The sequence below is a fragment of the Thermobia domestica genome, chromosome 2, assembly GCF_964235325.1.
Source record: "Thermobia domestica chromosome 2, izTheDome1.hap1.1, whole genome shotgun sequence".
In the NCBI taxonomy this organism is placed as follows: domain Eukaryota; kingdom Metazoa; phylum Arthropoda; class Insecta; order Zygentoma; family Lepismatidae; genus Thermobia; species Thermobia domestica.
Genome location: NC_137455.1, coordinates 224,575,544 through 224,597,085, shown reverse-complemented (window position 1 = coordinate 224,597,085; position 21,542 = coordinate 224,575,544).

Sequence of the window (21,542 nt, the reverse complement as noted above, 5' to 3'; positions counted from 1 at the left end):
AATCTTCATATGATATCGCGGGAGTTGGTCAAATATCCGTTCCACTTCTTCGTAAAAACTATCTTTTATATCGTCACCCTTATCTTCAGTTGGAGCATGTACATTTAAAACAATAATATCACACCACCGTCCCTTAAGAGTAATAAAAGAAAGTCTGTCAGTAACAAATTCAACCCGTTTAATTGCTGGTAATATTCGTTTGTGAACGAAAAACCCTGTTCCTAACTGGTGATTTTTATTTCCTTCCCCGTAAAAGAACGTAAAATTTCCGGAATTCTCAGATCCATTTCCTTCCCATCTAACTTCCTGAACTCCTACTAAGTCCATCCTGTATTTCTCTAACTCACTCGTTACAGATTTTAACGCGCCTGCCCTATAAAGACTTCTAATATTCCATGTTCCAAATCTCATGTCCATTTTCTTTTGCTGATGTCGTGCCAAGTTATCAGTCCTTGTCCGAGGCTTTTGTGAATGTTTCTGAACAAGTACCTCTTTTTACAGGATGAGGGTGTTAGCCTTACCCAAACCCCCAAGCTGGAGGACCACTCCTAGTCGTCTGTCCGCGACTGCTTATTCAGTATATTCGCAGCTAACCTCTATATCTAGAGGCCTTCTCCTCGATCCGCAACCTGAGGACGCGCCATGCCGTGGTGACAGGAACCCACGTTACACGGGCATATATACAGAGGCATATTTACGATTTTGTTTCGGGGGAGGCTTTGCTAACTTTCGGGGAGGGCTTTGCCTGACAATGTGAAAATTCTGCAAAATGTTTCATATACTTTACTATAGTAAGTAAGATTTGAGGGGCTTAAGTCCGGAAGCCCCCCTAAATACGCCACTGTATATATATATATATATATATATATATATATATATATATATATATATATATATATATATATGAATACAGTGAGTCGTGGGTCGTGATTCAACAGTATGTGACCCACTGCGACTCACCACCCACCGTTACCCACAGCGATCCACCATCCACCATCCACCATGACTCACTCTGAACTACCGACCCACTCTGTTCATTGCATTGTAGGCAGCATCTCCTGCACGCTGGCGAATCTGTCTTCGTTTTACTTTCAAGGCCTCCATTTCCATTCCTTTTTCAATTGTTTCTGTTTATGCGTACTTACCTGAGATGAGTAATATCTAAGTGAAAAAACGAACTTCCAAACAATTTTGGATATTGATATCTCTAATTGTAATAATAGCAATAGGACTTATACTACTACTTGCCTTCCGAGACACAGCGTGTGAGTTTTACTACTACTGGAAACTACTGAAAAAAATACATTTTTGAATCACTGTAATATACAAAATACTAGCAGCGTTCACCCCGCTTCGCTGCGGTCACCCCGGAACGCAATAAACTTTGTTACTTAGATAATTTTTACTTTTTCGCTTTCAAGTGATATGATAAAAACCATAGAAGATTGCAGTAAATGTTAACATTATATCGCCTGTCATTTATGTTAACCCGCCCCGCTTCGCTGCGGTCACCCCCGAACGCAATAAACTTTGTTACTTAGATAATTTTTACTTTTTCGCTTTCAAGTGATATGATAAAAACCATTATAACGCCTGTCATGTATGTAAACCCGCCGAGTGACACGGTCATGCGGGTTGCATATAAATACGTTTATTTTTATACCTATGATGAACTAACAAAGGATTTGTACGTAATGGACACCTGAATGGTCAATTATCTCAAGACACTGGTAATTGAAAATTAAAGTGATATGATAAAAACCATCTAGGGTCCAAATCCTAATAACCCCCCAAAAATAAAAGAAATTGGTTCAGCCGTATTAGCGTGATGAGCGGACAAAGGATTTGTACGTTCTCTTTTATATATATAGATTATATAAAAATTAAATGTAACTAGGCCTATGTGTGCCTGATCATCACGGCCAAATTGCAAAGTCAAATGAAATGACTTTTGGTATATTGTTAGGCCGTAATCCAAACTGTGGTGTTATTATATCGATTTCATTATAATACATATTCTAAGGTGGTAGTGGGGATTCAAATTTTTTTGGGGGGGAAATGAGTGTCTCGCAAGCCGCTAAACTTACGGAACTGAAATTCAGTATATTAACTCTTTATTGAAAATGAACAAACGTGTCCTAAAGTTTTTTTTTATTCTCCTTTATGGGGGTGGCACTTTTTTTGTATATGGAAAATTGGTAGTGAGTTGGTTTGTAAAAATAAGCGAAAACGATCGATGTTAGTTGAGAAATAAATTCTGGAACAATTATTGAGAAACAAAAAATACAGTGCTTAGCTTGATATGTCCATTGTTTTGTATCATATTAATTCCTGAAGCTTAAGTTTATTATATGAAACGCTTAGGGCACAGGGCAATCAACCAATCAAGTTGCGAGAAAAATACACATAAAATTTGTACTGTAAGCTTAATTACACGGAAATTTTAACTATGGACTGTACGCATGATTTTCCACTTTTTTTATTCCGTTAGTCTACTTATCTTGATTTGGAACTTTCAAATTTAATCCTTTTTCCCATTGAAAAGTATCGATCAGTCAGCAAGCAAGTAATAATACCATGATAATTTAATTGAAATTCATCGTAATTTGGCCCATGACAAACACTTTACAATTTTATATCGTAAAGGTCAGATCCACCGGTATTGTAAGAGCTGTGATTCAGCAATTGACGCTAGAAATTCGAGCTCCGATTAGTTAGAATTTTACAACCTGGTTTCATTACAAGTGTAAACTCTTTAGTCAGTAGAGAAGATGCCGTGGATCATGTGTCAGAGTTGATGGCTATGTGTTTAATGGGTCAGAGTGGGTCACATTGGTGAAAATGTTTCATGGTGGGTGGTGGATCGGAGTGGATCAGGGTGAGTCGTGGATCAGTGGGACGTGGGTCACGATGAGTACAGGGTCAAATTTTCATTGACCCACGTGACGCTGGCCCAGACGAAGAGAAGAAACGCATACTAACAATTTGGCTACAAAGAACTTTTACACGATCTATGAAATGCATGTCCCCAGCTCCCAATCTTAGAAATTGACAGTCTTTTCTATACCAAAGTTTTGTGCACCGATTTGGTGAAATATGTTTTATTTTCACCCTTCAGTAAACTATCCTTACTTTGGGGTAAAGTAAAAAATTCTAATACCCCTCCGTGGGAAATTTTATAAAAACAACTAAAATGTTATCTCCTATCGATCTTAGAAAGTAGAAAAAAAAGTTGCGAGTTTGCCCTTGCTACCCGAACGCCTCATATATGTATAAAGTAGTTTTGTTATCCGAACTTGTTTTTTTTTTAAAATGGAGTGTTTACAATTTCAGCTTCAAGCCTGGATCATGCTATATGAGTTTTGTAGTGAACAGGACTGAACATGTAGGTTTTCTCTGCTTTTCTTCCCTCCGGCCGCGTTTTAAGTCGGAAGAATTATTTTTACATCATCCCATTTTATTTAACGTGGTTTCTTTAGTCTCAAGAGCTCTCATTCGTGGCTAAGCGGTTAGCGGACGCACATTTGGCGTGGAAGATCCGGGTTCGATTCCCGGCGGGAGCTCATGTGGTTCGGATTCCACGTTAATCAGTAGGTCCATGTCTCATATAGCATCCCTGCTGAACAGAACGTTAAACTCAAAATCAACTCAACTTTAGTCTCAAGAGCATGTCGACTATATTAAAACTACTAATACATGTACAAGTTTTCTTTTAATACACGTTGAATAGTCTAGTGCTGTCATCGCGGTTGGTAATTGTGTAAGTAATATCTACTGCTTTTATTTCCTCTACAAAGTTAAGAGTGGAATAGATAAGCCCCTCTTAGCGGTCTCTGTGTAAAAGTAGTCTTGAAACTTCTATCCCCATAACAGAATGCCCGCTATTCACACGGGTAGAATAAGTTTTATGGAAAATATTTCAAAACATTGCAACAATGAAAAACTCGATCAACGGATTTTAGACATAGAATTAAACATAGAACTTACTCGTTAATCGTAAGTTGTGTTTAAAACTACGGGTTAAGTACACTACTTTTAAAAATAAAACTCATAATTGAAGAAAACTCGACATGAAATGAAAGCTTAACCTATTTTTGTTTTTGGTTTGTTTGAGTTTAACGTCCCACTCTTACGCCGTGGTGGCTGAAAGAGACGTGAACCGACTTATTATTGTGGAATCAGAACCACTTTTTTGTATCAGACTGGGAATCGAACCTAGGGCTACGCGCGCCGAACACAAGCGTTCTAAACTCTAAACCAAGCATGGGTCCTCAACATCTTCGTTTTACTCCCATTGAGATGAAGAACAACAATGATGTACAGTGAATTATAATGGAGAAACCCAGGTAATGAAAACGCCAAAGAAAGGTAGAATAAAGCTCAAACACCGAGTTGTACACTATAAAATTCACATGAAACTTACTGCAATTGAACAAAGGACGAATATCACCAGATGTTATACCTTTAGCACTTTGTCACTGCGGTACCTTTAGGGATCATTAACCCGATGACCCTTTCCCCCTTTTTCACAGGTGTCTCTTTTCAAAGTGTTTGTGATCCATGTGACTTCTGTAAACTGCAACTCAAGTATCCAGTTGTGTGAAGAAATCGGTAGTGGATAGTCGGGAAACGGAAAAAGCTAAATCACAGCAAAAGGTTTCATAATGCGGAAGAGGGGGAGCTCCTTCCATATGGCAAGATGATTTTCATGTTCAATACATGAAAATAGAACAAAAATTTTACACACCTACATTTTTGTTACTGACGGGAGTGAAATAGATGTTCTACCATCAAGTTAAATGTTTCCTTTGTGTTCTTAGATTCTTTGAATTTCCCTTTACGATGAATGTTTCAAGAAAACTATGTCAGTTGTTTTTTCATTCTTTTTCTTTTCTTTTTTCTTATTATAAAAAAGCAACGCTCTCTTGTCACTTGCTCAAGTGTTACGAATGAGCTAGTGCATTTAGAGTAGATAATATTTGCTTCCACTGTTTGTAGGCTCTACTGTCTGTGTACCCTAGAAAACTTTAAAGATATGGTTGTCTTTAATTTTTATCTGGCACATAGAAATAAGCTTAATAAAACAAGATACCATTCTTATCATTCACGGCATCAGCCATTCAAATTTTACATATAGTTGTATCTGGTACCGCCTGTGTGAACAACAGTCCTGGTGATGATTTATGGTGACTTATTGATTACTCTCAATACCTATATGAATGATTCGCTAATAATGATCGCAAATTGATATGAAATTGATCATAAAATTCATTAAAAATTTCTAAATTATATATATATATATATATATATATATATATATATATATATATATATTTAGAGAGAGAAGAGAGACTAAAGTTCTTTTAAAGAATCGTAGAATTTGAAGGAGTCCGGGTAGGGATGGTATATAAAAAATGCTGCAGTTCCGGTTTCGTCTCGTTTGACAAAAGTGGTCTCAGTCCCGATCTCGTCTCAAAGTAAATAGTATAAAATAAAAAAAAATGTGAAAGTAGTATAAGTTTTTTGCTTTTATTATTCAATTTGAATTGTTGTGTGGCATATCCATTCGTAGCTAGGTGGCCAACACTCGTGCTTTTTATGTGTGTTCGCGGGTTCAATCATTAGGGTGTATATCAAGCATTGGATAAAACTCGAATAGTGATCCACATTTCACTTTAAACAACAGATCTTATCATATAACTAACCTCAGTACTTGCTATGCAGAGAAACTCTTCACAGTCAACTTCAATACTATAGTTAATTTCCTTCTTTCTGAATCAGAGTTATTCAATATCTACCAGATAGCACAGTAGATAGCGGTAAGAATGTATTTAAATGATAGGAAATTTAAACTTGACAATTTATCATTTATTGTTCGCTACCAGAATGCCCGTTCTTTGCACGGGGAGAATAACTTTCATTTTGGACATAAGGACAAAAATACTGTCACCAATCAACTATGAATTCGACACTAATATCGATCATTTTCAGTTATTTTTAAGTCACCATCCCCTTTAAGAGTACTAATGGGAGTTGGACTTAGAAGATTTAAACAGCATCGGAAGTGTCACTGTTCATCTCAGCGACCCCGAAAACTATGGATTCGACACTACTGTCGGTTATTTTTTATATATAGATATAAATATATATATATCGGATGTCCTAAAAATGGCGCTCACAAACTACAGAACACTATTCTGCAGGTAAAAATAAAGGGAAAATGTTATATGATGGAATGCCCTCCGGGGCCTCCCTCAGCTTTTATGGGGAATTAAAATTTCACTATGTGGCAACATCGCATATTAATTTGGAACATTAGCATCGCTCTACAAATCCATCAAACAGTTATAAGAGCTCCTCCGTGGCTAAGCGGTTAGCGTACGCGCCTTTGGCGTGGGAGACCGGGTTCGATTCCCGGCGGGAGCTCATGTGGTTCGGATTCCACGTTAATCAGTAGGTCCTCGTCTCATATAGCCTCGCTGCTGAACGGGACGTTAAAATCGAAATCAACTCAACTCAAACAGTTATATCGATTGTTAAGATAATAATTGGTGCTAGTGTCAACGTCTATTGACTTCACGGGCGTCTCTGGCGGTCTAAAGAGCGGACGCGTCCCCCAAATATTTTGAGTACGAGATAAATGGATCAATGCTGAAAGTATTTAGATCTATGTGGAAGAAGTAAAAATATAGGGAGAACAAATTAAAATTATGCCTGTTCTTAAAAATTAGGTTAACGTAAATAGAATATCCGCCTAACGTATGTTACTTTGAAAGAAGGCTTTTATTTATTTATTTATTTTTAAAGTTACGCTTCTTGGTTAGTCAAAGTAGTATCTGCTGCAGGCACATAGGTTTTTCATTGCTTAACCAGCAACAATTGGGTTCCATGACGAAGGGAGACTGGATAAGGGGAGGAAAGGGTGTATAGAAAGTTTTCTGGGAATTAAGAAGGGAATCTACAAGGACGGAAATATACAATAGAAGCGAAGGTGACCAAAAAGAATTTAAAAAGATAGAGAAATTTGAATATTATATATGAGAGTAAACTTCATGTGAATACTGTAGAAGGGCAGCAAGGGACAACTACTATGACAATACATCAACTAAAGATAGAAATGAGTGTTTAATGAGTGAATTGAGTTTGAAGAAAATGGAAAGAATACATTGAGGAGTCGGATGACAGCAAGAATAAACAGTACATTTTAGACATTAAAACGGAAAATGAAGTAAACGAGGATCGTTCATTGGACAAGTTCAAAAACATACAGCGAAATGAAGAACAAAAAGGTAGATAATATACCTTTTGAGTTCATTCAGAATGCAGAAGAAGAAAAATAAAAAAAAAAAAAATCGAAATTCACAAGCAAATCAAACATTATCATAAGACTTCTTTCAGAGAGTTAAGATTTTGTCAGCTAAACAATTAAAATATATGAGGACTATGAAACTACACTGCTCCAAATGCGTTTAAGAAAACTGAGCAGGAATTCAACGGTAGGAATGTCAAGGTGAAGAAATTACCTAATAACCATATTATATACAAACATATTTTTTTTCGGCAAGTAGTTTAAAAGTAACGGAAGAAAATGATGATGAATTGTGTTGCTAAGGCTAGAAATAACGGATGTCATTAGTAAAGTAGATTTCAGTTTACTCATAATTTTCACATAACTTTAGTTGAGGTCTACTAGCATTCTAGTCGCCCCCAATTTTAACATGCTAGAGACGCCCATGATTGACTTTAACTGTTACCTGTCAAGAATTGATGTAATTATTTGATGCATTGGTAGATCTAATCAATGGTTCCTTATCTGCGACGTTGCCACAAAGTGCAATTCGCTTTTGAAGACAAGGACCCGAAAGGTATACATATGTACACACACACACACACACACACACACACACACATATATATATATATATATATATATATATATATATATATATATATATATATATATATATATATATATATATATATATATATATATACCCATTCCTTCCTCCAATTTGCAGAGCTGAATTTGGATTTAAACGGCATCAGAAGTGTCACTGTTCATCTCAAGACACTAAGAACTATGGATTCGACATTAATATCGGTAATTTTCGATCATTTTTAAATTAACCCCCTCCATTACATTGTACCGTTAAAATGAAATAATAAAAACCATCCCAGGCTGGAACTCATCTATGTTGAAAATTTGATTGTGATCGATGGGTGGTTCAAAGTTATTAAGTCACAAAAGTAGTCACTTTTATTTTGTATATAGCCTATAGAAACCACTACACTGCAGTGCTAGTGTATATAGCCTGTAGTCACTTTTATTTGGGTGAATAAATACACACTAATTTTACTTTATAATACTGATCCATTAAATAATACAATAAAACAATTAATATAAACAATGAAATGAGCAAATTGTACATAAGTAACAGAAAAGACAATCCCTTTATAAACATCCAAGCGTATGTCGTTACACTTAGTGAGCAACTTTGTAACTTACAGGATGCTACATAGATTTGCTGTGATGATTACTAAATTAATCCCTCATATTAATTTAGTATGATGATTAGTAAATTTAGTATGAGGGATTAATTCCGCTCTTTCCAAATAGTTTCTCTCAGGCTCGTGACAGTCAGCTCACCGTCGTGGCAGTCAGCACCTTGATATTTGCAATCAGCGAAGGTCGTGGCAGTCAGCACCTTAATATTTGCAATCAGCGCCAGTCGTGGCAACCAGCACCAATAATTGGCTGTGGCAGTCAGCACACTTGGCAATCAGCACCAAACCTTCAGAACGAAGCGATAGCGCAAAATATCACATCTTAAAAAGAAAGAACAAGAAATGGCTACCTGCATTTTCGAAGGTCGAAATTTTCTGAGCAAGAACGCCAATGCAAGTAATTTCTTGTGATGTATTGCTTCATTAAACTTCTACAACGTAAAAAAAAAAAAAAAAAAAAAAAAATCCTCTGGATCTACCCTTATGTGTAACAAAATAATATTGGAAGGTTGAAATCTTATGTGCTTGTTTTACAAAATTAGGTTTCGGAATTTGTTGAAAACATGCTCTTTGACTAAAGATGACTTGAAAGGGAATAGCTCTACAGTATATTGAGTCACAACTCAAAATTTGAGTTGTTTTAAACACTTTCGATATACCTTGTGAATCACCTCAGAGGTGGAATTCCTCTTTCTCCCGTGTATATCCCTTTGAACAAGGTCACCCAAGGGTAATTGTTTACTATCAGAAATGTAACTTAACAATGCGTGCATTTTGAGTATATATATGCATTATTTTTTGTCGATATTCGAAACGAGAGACCGAGACTTTCGAGAGTGAGCTTGATTTTTTTTTTTTTTTTGACGAGTTACTTTCCCTCACGAAGTTATTCCCCAGTATTTCCAGGTGGCGTGTTGTTTGCCACGACTCGATTTTCGTGTTGATTGCCACGATTTTGCCACGATTTGCATTCCGATCTTACCATATTTCATTATCGTGAAAGTTCACACACACCTGGAGTAAAAGGAAGGGTTGCAAGGCACCTCTGTTTTTGATTCTCTGGAACAAGTGGTAAATGTTCTCGCCTTTGAACACAAAACATCATTAATATCACAATAGCTTAGTAAATTGATATAATTGCATTTTCTCTTTTAACTGAGTTTTTAATATGGGCTGTTACAAAATGTTACGTTTTTCGTTATGCTACGCGACTAAAGAACTGGGTTTTATATACTTTAGAAAAATGAAATGAAATATTTCAGTTTTACTTCCCATGGTTATGACGTGTAAGCTAAAGGATATGTTAAAGATCAGAATGAATGAAAAATAGTGTAATGAAGAAAGTGGTAGGAAACAGAAGAACCCACTGCATCACTGTCATCTAAAGTGTTTACTCTGAGACTTGCTTGAAAAATTAAGCAAATACTTCTCATTTCTGCACCCCGAGAATCCACCTGAGATACTATCTTGTGTACGATTACACCACAAAAACAATATTTTAAATCATTCTTTTTTTCTGGGGGTGGTTCAGTATTGAATGATTTATCTTTCGATTGCGGAATTCAACTTCTTACACTTATATGGTCTAAATTTACCTTCAAACATCCGAGAGAATTAATGGTTCAAACTTAGGGAAATGTAATCTGCTAGTTTACTTCTGCCATAGGTTTTATTGTATCAAATCGTACACAGTGCTCCCTTGTGGCTATGTGGATAGCGTACGCACCTTTGGGGTGGGAGACCTGGGTTAGATTACCGGCGGAAACTTATTTGGATCGGATTCCATGTTAAGCTGTAGGTTCGTGTCTCAGTCTGCTGCTGAATGGGATGTTTAACTCAAATCTACTCCAATTCATGCACATTCCATCTTGTTTCAAAAAAGCTATGAAGGGATTGCCAACCCATGTATTTTAATAATCTCTGTTGAATTGATTTGATTTGATTTTTAGCGGCCCGCTCAGCATCGAGGTTATATGAGATGTGGACCTACAGTTTAACGTGGAATCCGATCCACATGAGCTCCCGCTGGAATCAAACCCGTGTCTTCCAAGTCAGAGACGCGTACGCTAACCGCTTAGCCACAAAGGAGTTCTCTGAGTGGGCTTGAAAATAGCCAACTAACAATACAAAAGTCACTAAATTTTTGTATTACCAATAGAAGTTTCCTTCCTCTCACCAAAAATTTTAAAAGATTGCTAAATCCATATATTTGAATCTAATTTTGTTTAATTTAATCTCTAGGAAAGCTATAAAAGATAAAAGAAAAAGAAAAAAACATGCCCTCCTGATGGTCCGGGTTCACATTTTTCGGGATGGTTACCTCCTACTTATGAGTGGTCCTGATGAAATGCCTACATTCAACGTTGGCTACACATTCGAACACACAAATTGTACGTCATATAAATATTGAAAATGCATTTGGGGAAATTTTAAGCACACAAATGATTACCTCCAGTGCTTGAACTCAACTTCAATAAATTTAACAGCGGCGTCAGCAGCTGATAGCGTAGTAACCCAATAACGTGCTTGGGACAGTTTGTATTGTATGTATTATATTTATAAATATAATAGATTTGATTTTTATGATATGGTCATCTGGCAACCCTCAGCTTATGAGTCCATTATCTATAAATCTTCACGATTGTGATATAAGATAAGCCAGAGATAATACCGTGACAAACAACACCAAAATGAAGTCGTGGCAAACAACACGTAAACTATTTCCAGCCCTTAAAAAAAAAAAAAAATCCTGAAGTTTGGAACTTCACTCCTAAGTCCTCGCAAACAACTCCTAAACGATTGATATTCACGAAGAGTTTGACTAATGGCAGACCTCACTATTTTGTTGTACTGTATATCCAGAACTTTTAACTCATAAACTTAACAATTTCACCCCTAAATCCTTCGAAACAAATCCAAAACAATTAACGTAGGTTTCATTATTCGTGACGAATGGGCCCACCTTTATTTTACTGTCTGTATCTTGAGAAGTGTAAACTTCTAAACTTTAGGATTTCAGTTTTAAATCGTCTCAGACAATTTTAAAACAATTGATGTAGGTTTTAAAATTATATGTGACGTATGGGGTGCTAACTTCACGAAGTTGACCCGCAATTTGCGGTAATGTATCTTTAAAATAGTAAACTTCTAACTTTGGGACTTCACTCGTATATCCTCCCAAACAAATCATAAACGATTGGTGTACGTTCTAAGAATATTCGCGAGAAATTGGACTAGATGCATAAAACTTTCGCATACAAAGAACTTTCAATCTTTAAAATGGGGGCTAGAGATATGCATTTTCCACATTTAAAATGGGGGTAAGTCGAAAGTTGTGAAAACACAAAACTCGGGGTTTTCAGCAAAAAACGGCACCAAACTTTAGCATAGAAAACACTTCCTATTTCTAAAGTGGGTTGTTGCATGTCTCCAGCCCCCTCAAATTTATTGTTGCTTAAACTTGAGAAATGTGAGCACGGAACTGGGGATATAAACTGACATAGAAAATACTTTTAATTTCTAAAGTGAGAGGTTGCATGTCTCTACCCCGCACCTCCAAATTTATTCTTGTTATAACTTGAGAACGACAAGAGCACAAAACTTGGGGTTTTCAGAGTAAAAGGGTTAAAAAAAAAAACTTTGGCATAGAAAAGATTTTCAATTTCTAAAGTAGCGGCTGAAGAGATGGGTACCCCATATTTAATAGAGAGAGAACTCTAAAACGGCAAGAGAACAAAACTAGGAGTTTTCAGCACAAAACTAGTACAAAATATTTGCACAGAATGAACTTTCAATTTCCGAAGTCTCCAGCCCTCCCAAATTATTCTTGCTATAACTTGAGAACGGCGAGAGCACAAAACTTGGGGTTTCCGGTACAAAAGGTAAAAAAATACCACAATACTTTGCCGTACAAAAGACTTTGAATTTCAAAATTGTGTGTGTGTGTAGGGGGAGGGAGGATTGAGATCTGGACCCCTAATTACGGGACCGAGGTGGGTCAGTGGTATAGTATTCACCTCTGGTACTGAATCCCTGATTCAATCCATCTCATGCTTACTCACATCCTTCTCGTTTAAATCTATTCATGTTTATTATAATACTGACAACCTGAAAAATTTCAGAGTTGTTGGAATGTCGTGAGTTTGGAATGAAAACTAAAAAGAAACGGAACGCTGTGGTAGGGTCCAATCAAACTGGTATCGAAAATAACTTTCAGATTAATTATTTAACTTGCACTTATGAAAAATACATCACGGAAGCAGTGACTGGGATAACAAGTCCGCAGTCGCTGCCGTGCAAGACGGCCGTGACGTTTAGTATCCCTTCCTCAAAGTTGTAAAACCAGATTCGTACAGGGTTAGCTTTTTTTCTTCTTCTTCTTCGGGGTTATACTGACACTGCATAGAAAACTTAATATCAAACTAAAGTGAAAAAAATACATTTCATAGTCAATTTGTGCTACTTGGCTCTGAATGTTTCAATAGAACTAGAGTGCCTATCCAGCCCGGTCCTGTTATTCTTGAATAATTATTTCGCCATAGCATATACAACAAGGTTTAATACCATAGATAGTTGTAGGACCTCCATGTCGTTGGAATTAGAAAGTATAATAGATGCGATAAATTGTTTGGAAGCTGGATTATCTGTGTAAATTTATTCAAGTTATTACCAAAATTTCCTTATGTTCTTTAAATAATATTATTCGAACATTGTTTTGAAAATTTTCATAAAAATAAAAAAAATAAATAAATAAATCTCATGAACTTTGAACTTTCGTTTATCCCATCCTAAAAAATGATCATGCACACCAAAGAAACAAAAAGCAAGGCTTGTAAAACTTGGTATGGTTTAAATACAATCTTTTCTTTTTTCCTTTCTTTCTTTTTTTTAAGCAAAATTGCAAGTAACGTTTCAGAGGTTATTAATATATATATTTCTTTTTTCAGCTTCTCACACATGCAGCAATCCTTTCTTTTGTAATCACTCACGCCGTCGGTCGACAGGTGAGCGTGGCACTCACAAATTACGCATAGTCACATTTATAAAGCCAGTACTACTCCAACAGAAGAGAATGAAAAGGTTACACTTGACTCTCACACACAAGACACATCAAGAGACAGCTAGACAGCGTCTCAGGTCTGTGACCCCACTAGGGCGGCTTTGAAACGAAAATATAAACCAGGGCGAGCGCTGCGCTCACCTGTCGACCGTTCCCGGGTTAAACAAAATAAAGCATCACAATAATAATAATAATAATAATAATAATAATAATAATAATAATAATAATAATAATAATAATAACAATAATGTTTATTCGCATTTCTCTTTCAAAGCAGTTTTTCGCGCAAAAACTTCAGTAAAGAGACTTTTTATAAAATGTTTAACTTTAGAAGAAAATTGAATAGGAGATCCGCAGCAACACGAAGAACTAATTGTTATATGAATAATTTGCGGTCACTAGCACCCATATGCAGTAATATTTTTCAAGAGGTGGCCCAAGGTATTGCTCCCGGAACTACGAAATTTCCCCCAGGGCATACTTCATAGCGAGCTCAATGGGGATTCCCAGTATTAGGCAGTAGTACTTTTCACATCTAATGTATTGAAATCAATGAGTAACAAATCTGAAATCATTACTGCCCATATGAGATATCGCCAAAGGATCGACTTGAATCCCGAAAGTAACGACATATATGAAGTGTTTCTAAAGAACAAGTAACAACTCCGTGAACATATAGTACTCACAAGGGAACATTCCGATTTGGTGAATTAAATTGCTGAAACTGATTATTAGCACTGGATTCAACACCAAAAGAAATAGAGAAAAAGAGAGTGTTTAGTAGCAGACCGTATACAGGGTGGGAGATAAGTGAGGGCAAAGTGCGAAGATAGAACGTAGAAAATGCCTAGAAATGTTACGTTAATTTTGAAACGAGTACAGGGATTGAAACGAGTTCATGCAGACATGCTTAATTTTACACACCTCTTTTTTTGTTAAGGTTATTGATCAGAACGAAATAATTATTCTACCATCCAGTAAAATGTTTTCTTTGTTTTGAACTTTCTTTTATGATCAATATTCCAGGTAAATTATGTCAGTTGTCTTTTTTCGTTCATATTTTCTTTTCTTTTTCTTTTTTTTTTCCATCGCTCACTTGTCGCACTAGGGTGGTCCTTATTTCTCAAGTTGTGTATATCTGAGACCGCACCCCTTAATCTTTTTCCTTTTAATGAGAAAAGTGTTATCTGTAAATTTCAGATCGTTATGACAACGATAAATGGTGCCGCAAAGACATTTTAATCTTTATAGGAATAAGATTTAGAAAACAGTAGTTTCCTATGTTGCTCAATAGATGGTAATACATGCGCAGACTTAGATTATTCTATTTAATCCCATTTCTTAAGTAATTTGGAGCAGATTTGTTAACAAAATTAAATTGGAAATAATAAATAAATGTCAAACAATTACTTTTTACGACCGTTTACAACAAAATCGTTCTCCCCTTTGTTCTTAATTACAACAGTTATTGTAAATAAAATAATTTTCGACTACTTGTAACATGTATTTGAGTTCTTCGGTTTGGCATTTATGATCTTTTGATATGATTGTTATTTTTAGGGAATTGAAGTTTCATTGTGGGTCTTGTATCATTACATGTGATTAAATGAACAAAGTGATCATTATCTGTTCGGTGCCTAGTGAAATCAGTTATCGTAGTGGTATTTACCTCGTTGGTAATATCAGTGAACAGATATTGGGTTGTAAGTTACTGTCCAACAGACAAGTACTTGGTGCATTCTTTTATAACATACGAATGTGAAATTACCTTTAAGAGAGAATGCTCGGTTAGTAATTCGTGAAACAGAAATGTTTTGGTCTAAAGCAAGAATACCGATCAAGGGTACTCACCACAACACAAAAACTACAATTCCAATGGAAAGAGTAGATTCTGATGAGATAGGGACATGATCTTCAAGAAGAAGAGGGAAAGTACGTTTTATTGCTCCACGACTCGTTGCGGCTTTTGATCGCTATAAATTGATTGATAGAGCTCCATGCACATATTAATCGCAACAGCAGAGACATTGGGACATAACTTCTTCTAATACTGGACGTATTGATGGAGCTTGTATTCTTCTTGAACAAAAATTGGAAAAAGACCTTTTATATTTTCTGTATAGGCATCACATTTTTGAATTGACATTAAAGTGTGTATTTGAAGAATGTGTTTCAGTTTCTTCCGGTCCGGAGATAGCAATTTTTAAAAGTTTCCAGAAAGAGTGGCCGAGATTTCAACACAACAATTTTGTTACATTAATTTCTAATCGAAGTGTTAATTCAGTTCTTTGCAATATGAAGAAAGATAAGCTAGTTTTTACTGTTCAAAATTTGGAAATGCAGAGAAGATTACATAGAACTTTTGGAAAAAAGATTACAGTAATTTTTCTAAGAAGTAAGCCTCCTGGATGTTTCCCTGGAGCTGTACATCAGGCAAGGTGGATGGGAAAAACCTTATTATGTTTAAAAATATTTCTTTAGTAATCAGTTTAAATTAAATCAGCGGGAAGAAGAAGGACTGCGTCAAGTGTGCACTTTTCCTGTTCTAAAAACCTTGGTTTACTTGATTTTCTTGTCCCAGTGCATCTCGTTCACCACATCAAGATTTACAATTTTTGAAGAGCCTTCAAACGTACTAACTCATAAACTCTGATGTCTCGAGAGTGGCTTTATTGAAGTTTTCCTAACATCTTTGGTACCTCTCAGAGGAGTGTGAGTTCTTCGAAAAGTTTCGGATTTTTACAGATTTTTTAGATCTTGATCCGGTTTGTTGGTCGACAAATGATGAATTTCTTTTCGGGAAAAAAGTAGTTGATAAGCTGCATGTTACAAATCACGCTGCGGAAAGAGCGTAAAGTAAATGGAAAATCACAATGCAGTTCTAACCAAAAATGAAGAACAGAAACCATTCCTTTTGTAAGTGGTGAAAGACTATAGAAACTTATTTTCAGGATGTGGAAAATCTACCTTGCGTAAAAACTAAGTTATCATTAAGTCGATCTACAATTCAAATATATATATATATTTTTTTACTAACGAAGCAAGTGACATGAGAAACAGATCCAAATATCTTTTCCACAATGATTCAAAACACTTTTGCATTACCATAAGTACTATATATATGGACGATGATCATGATGCTTGTAGCTTGTTGCCTGATAACCAACCGACTGTATTTGAAACTCAGTCAATTCTGAATTACAGAGGAAAGCTTTATATTGTCCTATTTACATTTGTGATAATTATTATACGTTTATTGACAAATAGTAAATCAAGTGCATTGAAATTCAAATGGTTTTATTTTTACAGAAAACAACTGCTTTGCGGCACGGGTTAACGTTGACGGATTTTTGTGAAATTTTGTGTATGATGTTTCTATTACCAAAGGAAAAGAAATAGGGGGTGCGGCGGAAGAAATTCGAAAATTTATTTTTTCCCATATACCTAAAGACCACCCTATTGTCGCACTCTCCCATGTTTGAAATGAGCGAGTGAATTTAAAGCAGATAAAATTTCTGCTTTCATTGTTTCCGCTGGTCATTCCTTTTGTTTGGCACATAGAAAGAAACTTCACAAAACATGCTATTATTTCTTATCATTCACGGCATCAGCCATCCAAAATTTTACACATAGTTATATTTGTCACCGCCTATGTGAACAGTTCCAGTGGTGATTTCTTGATTATTCTCAGGACCTGTGTGAATAGTTCCCTAATAATTTTGGTAAATTGGTATAAAGTTCATCATCAAAAAATCATGAACATTTTCTAAACTATGTTACAAATGGTTGTTGAGCCTATAATTCTTTCAACTTCTTTTAGAAAATCGTCCAATTTAGAAGAGTTCCGATTAGGGGTGGTATAGAGACGAGACCGCAGTGTAGGTCTTGTCTCGTTTGACAAATAATGGCCTCGATCCTGATCTCGTATCGATAAATACACTGTACGCTTGTCTCGATCTAGAATGTCAAGTCTCGATTTCGTCTCGGAATAAGTAGTGTGAAATAAAAAATGTGAAAGTAGTATCATCTTACAAACTGTCGTTTCATCTTTCTTATTTTTAGCCTTCATTCTTGAATTAGAATTATTGAATGGCGTGTCCATTCTTAGCTAAGTTGCAATGCTCGTGCTTCGTATGCGTGTTTGCGGATTCAATCATTAGTACGTATATCAAGCCTGGATAAAACTCGAATAATGATCCACATTTCACTTTAAACAACATATATCTTGTCTCATATAACCTCAATATTTGTTATATAGTGAAACTCTAATCAATCAACTTCAATACTATAGCTTATTTTCTTCCTGCTGAATCAGGGTTATTCAACATTTCTACCAGATAATGCCGTCGATAGTAGCAAGAATGTATTTAAACGATAGGAAATTTAAATTTTACAATTTCGTATGTATTATCCATTAATTCTTCTTTGACTGCCATGTTAAACAAAGAAAATCACGTTCATTATCTTAACAAATAGATATTTTACTAATACAATATTTGTTTCAAATAGATGAAATCCTTAATTATCTTTCACAACACCAACTTTAATTGACACTTTATAACACGAGGTTATTGCAACCTTACGATGCGCTTATTCTCCATAATATTATAGTTACACATTAAGCTGTAGGTCCGCGTATCATATAGCCTTGGTGCAGAACGGGACACTAAACTCAAATCCAACAATCATCTTTTATTATCTGTGGTCTCGAGTTGTGTCACCAAACACGAGATTCAAACTCAGATATCTCTCCTAGTTCAGATTTCACTTTCTGTTTCTTATACAAGCTCATAAGACTGTGATGTATTATATAGGTATACAACCTTTTTTTTTCACCTAACAGTATGAATAGTTCCAAATTATCGTACACTTCCGTGTTTGTAGTCGAGCAAATCGAAACTGCTAGAATGTTTTATATCTATATAATAACGAGAAAAAACATAATTATGCAAAATGGAAAAAGAAAAATAATAAATCTCAGAATACTACCTACCATCACTGAATTAAACTTAAAAAAAAAACACTGGCGTAACAGCCTTTAGCGGACCATGGCTTAAAAGCTGGTTTACGGCACTTATGCCTTTGGAGTGATGTGTGGTCAGCACATCGCTCCCCTCGCCGTTAATGCTTGATTACTAGACGGGAGTTCACCGGGCTTCAAGTTTCGCCTATTCAAGATTCGCCTAATACCTCCTAGCTATGCAAACGTCAATCAAAGCGATGACACAGTTAATTTTCTTACTAGGCGAAAGTTGATTTTTTAAAGTACTTCGTTTAGCTCGCATACGTTGGTAGTCCTGTACCTTATTAATAGTTATCATTTTTTCTTGAAAGTATTTCTTATTAAATAGTCCAGTATGTAGCGGAAAATTTTGACAAACCCAGCGCAAATTGGTAGCCTAACGAAACTTGCAGGATAGTTTCCTTTATCAAGTATAGTAATATCCTGAAAGTCCCCGAACATTCCTCTTGAGCTACATTCAATGTGGCTGCCATATTCAATTGGCCGACACTGTGTATAGAAAAATAATGGTGTCCTTGATTTCTTAGCTTAGGTTCAATTATACGGTCTTGGTACTTGTAACAAAATATTTTTGTGAATAAAATTTAGTTTCGTTTCGTATATTGTAGGTCAGGTAGATAGCCTATAAATCTAGAAACGAAGGAGTAGGCTTGTATCGCTTAATGTTATACCTGTGTTTCTGCCAAGCGTATTTTTCTGATTTATTTGTTTGTTTATACAAATAATATTTATATAAGTAAAAAAAAAAATAGAGAAAAGAATATGTGAACATGCTAGAATTACGCTTGACATATACAAAATATGATGCATTTGAGAACAATAGGTAATTATACGGAAGTTTCTGTAATCTTATTTAGCAAAACAATCTATAGAGAAAACGTTATTTAAGCAAAATTCAGTTTTTTATAAGCGATATAAATAATTTATGGTACATAAAAGACAGAAAAAAAGTCCATCCCTGGCACGGTATACTGTTGGGACATAAACGATACGGTTGGGTGTAAATAAAGGCCCCGCAGACCCCGCATTGCGGGGGGGAGGGAAAGCCATCACGGGGCCTCAAATCGTGATGTAGGACGTAGAGAAGAGACCCCATTCCACGTTGTCTGCTGGGTGGCCCCCAAGCCCTTAGTTACGCCACTGCATGTCTGAGTGAAACAATCTCGAACATAAACAATAGGCCCAAGTACGTGAGAGTTTTACATTTGCAATACACGAGCTTTTAAAAAAAAAATGGTGCTGCTATGTCCAAACAACGAACTAGTTAGCGTTCTCCATTTTCTCTTCCGATCCCCAATACTTGAATATGTTGCTCCCCCCATATTAATTACTTGAACATGTTGCTCCAGCAAAGTTAGCTCCTTATGGTACACTTTCTATACGTGCCTCTGCTCCCACTTGCTCTTAAGAGTAAAACTGAGAGGTAAGTGACTGGTGTGAAATAAGTCTTCTGTATGTGAAATATCGACAGAAAGCCAGTGCGTCACCCCATGGGATGCATAAAAGTATAATTGGAAACGTTATCCCACTTTTACTAGTTCTTCAGGTTTCGTGGTAGAATTATTGAATATACTCACAACCTATTACAATTAACTGTCTATCTCTTGAGTAGTTTCAAAGGTTTTCTTCCCTTTTTGCAACAGAGACAAAGCCATGTTACTTCCTGCAAATTCATGTAAATATATCATCACATCATCCATGTTTCCTCCTGTATTTTCATGTATTTAAACATTTTGACTGATTGATGAAATCTGCTTTCTTTATGAAAAATCAGAAAAATACGCTTTAAAAAAAGAAAAAAACATACAAGGTTAAACGACACAACCCTCTTCTTCCATTTGTAACTTTATATCTACCTAACCTACAGAGATTGTACTTTATATCAAACGAGAAAAAATTTGTTTACAAAATATTTTGTTATAAGTTTCATAATCGTATAATTGAACGAAAGGTAAGAAATCAAGGAAACATGGATATTCTATAGACTGCGGCGATCACGTGAGATATGGCAGCCATATTGGGTGAAGCTTAAGTGAATATCTGGCCACTTTTAGGATATGCCTATATTTGATGGGAAGAAGCTGTCCCATAAGTTTTATTGTTACTATTCTTTTTTCTTTTCGGTTCAGACCCCTGCATACTCACTAGCGGATCTAGAAGGATCGTTTGGGAGGGGCAGTCCGCTTCCTGGAAGATGAGTGTAGCTTCAAGGTGATCAGAATTTTAATTTGCAAGAATGGGACGCATATGAATCCGGGACTGAAGCGGAGCGGGTGTAAACCTGATTCCACTTTAGGACCCGAATTTGTAACTTTTTTTTTTTTTTTAATGGAAGTACATTCTTTCTGTACATTTAAATTAAATACGTACTTCCGTTTCGGAGGCGTGGCGGTGTCATGACTCGCTTCACACACAATCAGCGCAACATATCAGATGCACTGTCGTTGACAGTATCGGTATTTGCACAAAAGAAAATACTGTATTGACGATAATATTAATTTTAACGAAAGAGTGTACAATTTGCTCTAATCATTTATATTTTGAATAACAATTGCGGGACAACAGTTAGAACCTGCCGTTCTTTGAGAAAAAGTGTTCCGGGCGGGCACACGTAGTATTCCGGGGGGCACTGCTGGTACTATTTTATTTATTATTATATTATACACGTATAATTTTTAGGGATGCGCTCGAGTCGAGACATGTCTCGAATCTCGACTCGACTCGACTCGAATTCGAGTCGAGATTCGAATCGAGACACACTTTGTAAAATTCGAGACGAGTCGAGACAAACGTATTTCTCGACTCGAATTTTCGAGTCGAGACACGAGTCGAGTCGAGACGGCTCTTAAAAATCTCGACTCGACTCGAATGTCTCGAAAATCTTTCTATAATTTTTAATATTATTTTGAAGAAAGTATTCACTCAGAAACAGCCTTGAAACCAATTCCAGCTTTT